We start from the raw sequence: 6,812 nt of genomic DNA on the forward strand, positions 1-6,812 counted from the left end.
GCGTGATCTCTGCTCACTGCAACGTCCACCTCCCGGGTTTAAGTGATTCCCCTGCCTCAGCCTTCCAAGTACCTGGGATTACAGGTGTGCACCACCATGCTAGGCCAGTTTTGTATTTTTAGTAGAGACGGGGTTTCACCATGTTGGCCAGGCTTCTCTCGAACTCCTGACCTCAGGCAGTCTACCCACCTAGACTTCCCAAAGTGCTGGGACTATGCACGTGAGCCACTGCGCCTGGCCGGCCCAGTCCATCTTGAAGCCTTCATTGTGTTAGCTTTTGCTCCTGCCCCTCTTTTTCTAGGAGTCCTGGCTGTCCTCATGCAGAAGAGCTTGCTTTTTTCCCTAAATTTGCTAGTGCTTTTTCTGCATTCAACTGTAGATCCTCTAAATCCTTCTCAAAGCCATTGGCTTTTCAGCTTTCACATGTCCAAGATTGTCTAGACAGGTGAAACTTAAAAGTTTAATTTTTAAAAATTAGTCTGGTTTTTAGAGGTTGATGTTTCCTTGTTATTAAAGTATATATAGAACTTTTCAGAAATCTAATCACTGTAAATCCCTCTATACCTACCATATAGGAAAAAAAAGTTTGACCAGAAAATGGTCATTAGTCATAATACAGGAGTGATGCCTCCACTTTTAGATAGAGTGGTAAGCATCTAATCAACTACTGTGCTACCCAGCTTAATGTGGCTCCTGGTTGAATAATTACAAAAAGATACAACAAAACAAAAAATTACACAAAAGGACAGCAGAGGGAGCTATTGAGATTTGATTACATTTTGTTGTGTTGGGTTTTGCTTTTTAAAAAAAAAAAAAACTATAATGTTTTGACTTAGTCTTTCTCATCTCACTTATCAATATGCAGGGAAAGTTTTATCATAGTGGATAATGTGTATGGAGTGTGGGGGTGGCATAAGAAGAGGCTTTTTTTTTCTATCTGTCCCCACTTAAATTCTGTTAATCACCCCCATCACTCCTATAAATGTAGTTGGTATAAGAAAAATGATAATTTTCTGTTGTAACTTTAGAATTGTGTTTATTTCATTAGTGAAAATCTGGATCATCCAAGATCAGCTGCTTTACAGGGCATTGTCTGTAATTGTGTTTTTATAGGCTCCCTGGTGACCTCTCCTGGGCTTCTAAAGTCTTCTGCCCTGTACTCCATTATAGGGGGTGGATTATGAGACCTAAAAGGGTTAAAATTCATAGAATTTTATGAAGAGTACTCATTAGAAGAGGAGGATTGTACTTAGACTAGGGGTGTGTATGTAGTGTACAGGTGGGTGGTGGTTAGGAAGAGGGAAGTGAAAGGTTTGTTTCAGGCCTTTCTCCACAATCTTGATGCCACATTTCATGTGTATAACCCACTTCTGCTCTTGATATTTTTGTCTCTCCTTGTCCTACCCGCAATTCCTATGCTTCCTAACTGGTCCTTCAGCCTCAGAATTCCACTCACTCCAAGTCCATCCTCCACACGTTAGCCATAGTTGTCATTTATTAAACACAACTCTGAATTTCTTTTCTTGGAATTTGTCCTTTTGTTTATAAGTGCACAGAAAATGTGTGGGTTCACAGGGAAACTACTTGTGGTATTGTTTGTAATTGCAAATTTAAAAAATGGGAATGAATCTGTTCACCTAAAAATTAAATTGTGAAATTCAGTACAATGAAATACTATATAGCCATTGATGCTAATGTGGGAAGATGTTAATGCATTTTCTTAAAAAAACAAATAATGGTCTGTACCATGAGTTTTAAAATTTAATACACAATTGAAATATGTTTTGCATTTGATTTTAATACATAATTTAAGTTTAAATCAAATTTTGAAAGGATTTTGTAGGTAGAGAAAATGGAAATAGGTACAAAATATTCCTAACAATGGTTACCTCTGAAGTATGTTGCTAGACTTGCTGGCTGTGAGGGAGGACAGAGAAGAGGTTTTACTTTTTGCCTTATATCTTTCTTTAGTTTGAACTGTCTAGCAAGACCTTATAATTTATAAATAAATGTATTTAAATATACTGATATTCCAAGATTTGGTTCCAGCATCAGTGTCTCCCTGAAGCCTTTCATGGTCCCATTGGTCTGGTTTAGGTGGACTTCATTTGTGGACACTGACTTATAATCCTCTACTGGAGTCAGCTTAATATAGTAGAACCAGTAGGGACTTTGATGTCAGATAAAACTGGGTTAAAGTGTGACTCAGCCTTTATCCACTGTGTGATATTAGACAAGAAATTTAATCTCCTTTGGCCTCAGTTTCTTTACTTCAAGAGTGGGAAAATTGATGTTAATCTTGCACAATTGTTTAGGAGCAGAGTGAATTTATGCGAAGTGTCATTGTAAGACAACAGGCGTATGTAGGTGTTCAATAAGAGGTAATGTTACTGGAAAGGGGTCCAGATCCAGACCTGAAGAGAGGGTTCTTGGATCTTCCACAAGAAAGAATTCAGGGAAAGTCCATAGAGTAAAGTGAAAGCAAGTTTATCAGGAAAATAAAGGAATAAAAGGATGACTACTCCATAGACAGAGCAGCTGCTGGTTGCCCATTTTTATGGTTATTTCTTGATTATATGCTAAACAAGGGGTGGATCATTCATGCCTCCCCTTTTTGACCGTATAGGGTAACTTCTTGACATTGCCATGGCATTTGTAAACTGTCATGGCGCTGGTGGGAGTGTAGTAGTGAGATGGCCAGAGGTCACTCGTTGACCTGTTAGTTTTGGTGGGTTTTAGCCAGCATCTTTACTATAACCTGTTTTATCAGTAAGGTCTTTATGACCTGTATCCTGTGCTGACCTCCTATCTCATCCTGTAACTAAGAATGCCTTAACCTCCTGGGAATGCAGCCTAGTAGGTGTCAGCCTTATTTTACCCAGCCCCTATTCAAGATGGAGTTGCTCTGGTTCAAACACTTCTAACAGTAACAGGTGCTATTATTGAGAATGGAGATTGTTTACTCCATTCTGTTCTTTTTTTTTTTTTTTTTTTTTTAGTTTTTTTGAGATGGAGTCTTGCTCTGTGGCCCAGGCTGGAGGGCAGTGGCGCGATCTCGGCTCACTGCAAACTCTGCCTCCCAGGTTCAGGCCATTCTCCTGCCTCAGCCTCCCGAATAGCTGAGACTACAGGTGCCTGCAACCACGCCCGGCTAATTTTTTTTTATTTTTAGTAGAGATGGGGTTTCACCATGTTAGCCAGGACGGTCTCGATCTCCTGACCTTGTGATCCGCCCACCTCAGCCTCCCAAAGTGCTGGGATTACAGGTGTGAGCCACCACGCCTGGCCTTGTTTACTCCACTCTTAAAGCCATGGTTCTTTATTGAATAAACACAGTAATGCTTTTTATTCTGAGTTTTTCTTTTGACATGACTTCATTCTCTAGACTTCTGTATCAAATTGTACCTGTACTATGGTCTCATTCACTCCAAGCCAGCTCTCAGCTAGTTGTTTGGAATGAACAATCCTGATTATGGCTTAATACTAAAGCCTGCCGACATGTTTCTAAGAACCCACTAATGGCATACCTGAAGGTGAATGCAATGGTGGTATCCAGGTATCATATTAGGAAGAGCACAGTTATAGAAAATGCAGAGTGAAGCTTTGTCATTTTTAAGCCAGCTATATGGGTAGTCTCTAATTATACTATCTGCCCATGGTTTGAATTTTATCTGTCCAGCATGAAGCAGAGAGGAGCAGTCAAATTGGTGGTGCTACTGAGAGTATCAGAGATAGTGGATGGTCTTCTAATTTTAAGTGTCACCCTCTCTTATGAGTTACCTCTTTTTAAAGGCACTCTACCATCCTGCCTTTTATTATGCTTTTATTTTGAAATTGTAAGCAGCAGTTGCCCTGTGTCAGAGTTTTGTGAACACAGATTTTTGAATGAATCAATCAACCCATGACTTTTCTCAGAGTTTGATAGTCCTTCCAATCATCTAATTGTATGTCATTTGTTTAGTGAGATATCATCAAACTGTTTTGCTTCTTGAGAAGCATTCAGGTAGTAAGAATCGCCGATTGACTTGATTGTTCCACAAACATATAAACACTACTGGCAGAGTTCATTTGTCTAGAAGATGCTTCTGGCATCTGGTACTACAACAGTGTGATAAGGTGATGCATCCAGGTGAGTGAAATACATGTCAGAAATAGATCCCATAAAAATTCAGTGCAGCCTGTCTCCTTTAGTTCCTTTAAGCCACAAGTATGCATGGTTTTAGCTTTTCTGTTTATTTGGACACTGCTTTTTATCAGCAACAGGAGATGTGTTGTTTTATCTTTTGTTTTAAATGTCTGTTTTAAACCTTAACCCCCTTTTCCTTCCTAAGAATGAATTAAAGGTCTGTTTTTGTTAATATCTAAAATTGTTATCCCAGGAAATGAGTCAGTGAAAATATGTTTGCATAAAATGACAATAGCAAAATCTGTTCTTAATGAGAAGCATTGTTCTAGCAAGAGGTCAGATGATTCTCCCATATTACCCCTACCAAAACCTTTGCCAATCAAGTCAATATGCCAATTCTAAGCCTGGTAGCAAGTACTTTCTAAAGTACTTCCAAAGTACATCTCCAATAAGACTGTTCGGGCTTTCCTTGTCATGCCCTGCATTGGGAAAGTATAGCTTATATTCCCCTTGAATCTGCCTGCCCTGTGACCATTTAACCAACAGAATGCAATGGAAGTGACATTTGCCTCAGTGGCTCAAAGCTTTAAGATGTCTGGCAGCTTTTAGCTTGGCAGTTTTGGAAAACCTGAGTGGCCATATAAAAAATCTAGCTTCCTGTTGGAGAGACCACATGACATTACATGGAGGTCAATATCGATCTATCTTGTTGTCCGAGGAAAGGCCCTGAATGACATCAGTCTTATCCCCTCCTGACTACAACCAAGTGAGAAACCAGCAGAATTTCCCTGCTAAGCTCAAACTATACAAGTATGAGAGATAATAAAATGATTGTTTTCTTAAGTGCCTACAGTTTTGTTGTGGTTTGTTACATCGCAGTAGAAACCAAAACCGAAATTGTTTCTTGGAAGTGCAGTGCGGCTTAATGGTAAACTATTACATGAGGGTTTGACTTTGGGATAGGTAGAAGCTGGAAGGGACTCGAAGACGTTTTTAGGGAAGCCTGTTAGGACAGGAAGGAACTTGTCATTAGGAGAAAAGGTGACTCATGGTACTTATGACAGAAAGCTTGGTAGAAAGTTGAAAACGTGGAAAATAGAAAATATAACTAATACACTTATGGTCCTAGCTCTTTGCATATATCCACTCTACTCCTCTGAACAGCCTGTTAAGAATGGGAACAATATTCCTATTAGCGAAGTGAGGAAATCCCAACTAAAGGAAGTTAAATGTCTGTCCAGTATCATATCTGGTAAGTTGCAGAGAGATACTTTTAACACAATTTGGCTAAAGGAATTTTTCAGGTGAAAGAAAAAGTACCAATGGATTTCTTTTGGCTGCACATGAAAAAATAGAGATGAACTAAAGAAGAAACAGTTTAGTTTTTGAGCAGAACTTGAAGGAAACATTTCTAAGCAGGAAGCTGTTAGAGACTTGGTTGGTGTGTCTGTATGACAAGAAAGTGAGGAAGGTTATGTTGTTGGATGTGAAAGGCAGCAACTAGGCCTTCTCATATATGATTCCATGCCTCAAGCCATTACACAGACTATTCAATTGGAGTAGAATCAGGCTTCAAAGAAAGGCTTTGGATCTCTGTTTCCATGGCCCTCTGTACTGGTGTACTTATGGCCAACTCGTGGAGACTTTTTCAGGGCCATAAAATCCCAGAAAATACTATGGAATATGGTATCACAGCAAAAGAGCTATAGCTTCTCCAGACTGGCTGTACAATGGACAAAATGGCAACTCCAAAAACGACCTCTGTACCAAAATCTGCCCCTAAATGTTGGGAACATTAACTTTGTTGTTGGTAGCTGGAGTCACTGTGCAAGAATCTGTGAATGATTGATTACCTAGGATAAAGATTGACACACCCTGCAAACAAAGCAATATCTCTGCAAAATGAGACAAAACGAAGGATAGGAATAAAAACCCTCTTCAAAGGAACCTGGTGATAAGGTGATATGGATCCCAAGGAAGAGACTGATGGGGTTGGCACTTGGAGTAATTGGGTCAAGATATTAACTGGGGCAGGTGGGCTTCAGCAGGCAGTTTTCCACCCACTTGAAAAAGAAAGTACTTCTTTAGAATCAGATTCCTCTAAAATGATCAACCTCCAACTACTGGAGAAAAGAAGTCAAGAGGCTGCCTGACCCTTGCTCCCGTATCCTGATTTGACAGCCTATGAGAGGAAGATAGACTAAGGGTTGGACCAAGGTCCCTGATCCTAGAAGTTACTGAAGACCTTGCATTCCATTGAGGATACAGTGGGATAGGATGGAGGGATTCGGCATACAATATTTTTTTCTTTTATTGAGATGGAGTCTCACTCTGTCACCCAGGCTGGAGTACAGTGGCACGATCTTGGCTCACTGCAACCTCCGCGTCCCGGGTTCAAGCGATTCTCCTGCCTCAGACTCCCGAGTAGCTGGGATTGTAAGCACCCACCATGATGCCTAGCTAATTTTTGTGTTTTTAGTAGAGATGGGGTTTCACCATGCTGGTCAGGTTGGTCTCAAACTCCTGACCTCGTGATCCGCTGGCCTCGGCTTCCTAAAGTGCTGGGATTACAGGCGTGAGCCATTGCGCCTAGCTGGCATACAAATTTTTATGGCTCTTTTGGGTATCAGTGTTCACATGATTATCTTAGCAGGTTCTTTTGAGGGGTGAGGACCACAGCTTCAAC

Source organism: Pongo abelii, chromosome 7 (genome assembly GCF_028885655.2).
Source record: "Pongo abelii isolate AG06213 chromosome 7, NHGRI_mPonAbe1-v2.0_pri, whole genome shotgun sequence".
Classification (NCBI taxonomy): Eukaryota; Metazoa; Chordata; class Mammalia; order Primates; family Hominidae; genus Pongo; species Pongo abelii.